The sequence below is a fragment of the Elephantulus edwardii genome, unplaced genomic scaffold, assembly GCF_000299155.1.
Source record: "Elephantulus edwardii isolate Elephantulus edwardi_28Jun2011 unplaced genomic scaffold, EleEdw1.0 scaffold00032, whole genome shotgun sequence".
Taxonomy (NCBI): Eukaryota; Metazoa; Chordata; class Mammalia; order Macroscelidea; family Macroscelididae; genus Elephantulus; species Elephantulus edwardii.
This window is the reverse complement of record NW_006399782.1, coordinates 9921329-9922589: the sequence shown is the minus strand read 5'-3', so window position 1 is coordinate 9922589 and position 1261 is coordinate 9921329.

The following is a 1261-nucleotide window of genomic DNA, read 5'->3' as shown; positions in this document are numbered from 1 at the left end:
ATCCTTCCCAATTTTGAACCATGCAGTGTCATCCTGCTCTGTTCTGATGAAATTTACAGAGGCTTAAAGCTGCATGGGAGAAGCCTATCCATCTTTCTCCTCCCAAGAAGCTGGTGGATTCAATCTACCTGCCTTTGGATTGGCAGTGTATTTCCTTACCTCTAGGCCACCAGAGCTCCCGACAGAAACAGTCGAGAATCCAGTATACTGGCTCAGATTCCAATGCTCCTACCTGTGCCCCTCTATTCTAGGGATAAGAGTTGTCTGAACAGAACTGAAATAGGAAGTTTCTAAGAAAAAGGAGATGTTTATTGAATGTGTATTATATGTCAGACACTCTACATTGTGATTTAATTGCAGGGGGAAAACCCTCCCCGATTATAATATTTAGGTCTGGTCTCATCAATTTATAATCACTTTATATCCATAGTTAGGAATTTCACTAATTGATCTCATTACTTGCTTAGGCTTGATAGCCATAAACTCATTAACCATATAAGTTGTTATTGTTGTTTTTAGGTGTTTTTTGTTGAGTCAGCTATGACTCATAGTGATAATATGAACAATGTTCTGAACCCTGCTTTATCCGGTGCCATCCTCACCATCTCTGATACAATTTAGCCTATGATTACACTCACTCTGTCGACTCGTCCCTTTGAGGGTCTTCCTCTGTTACACTGACCTGTGGCTGTAAATCTAGGCTTCTTTCCCAGATGAGCTGACTCATTTCTTTCCAAGGCTTCTGGACTAAATCAGTCTCAGACTTGCTGTAACAAACATGTCAAACCCTCAGGGTGCTAAAGGAGTCTTTGTAGTTTCCTAACCTTTACCTTCATTGTAAATGTGTTTTATTGATTTTAAAAAGTCATTTGACTGTATAGATCATTGGATTATAGCCAATAATATATAACATTTTAAGGAATAGAATTTCTGAACGTTAGATTGTGCTCATATGAAAACTGTGCACAGGCCAAGAGGCTGTGTTTGAACAGACCAAGAGAACAATGTGGTTTAAAGTTAGGAATGGTACATGTAATGATTCTAAAATGAATTGCACTGGGATAATCTGTTTTCAAGTACCTCTTCAGAGTACTGAGAAGCAACAATGTCAGTCTAGAGACTAAGGTGTGCCTGATTCAGACCATGGTCTTTGCAATTACTTGCTATGCATCAGATAGTTGGACAATGACTAAGGATGACAAAAGAAGAATTGATGCTTTTGAGTTGTGGTGCTGGAGAAGAGTCTTGAACACACCATGGA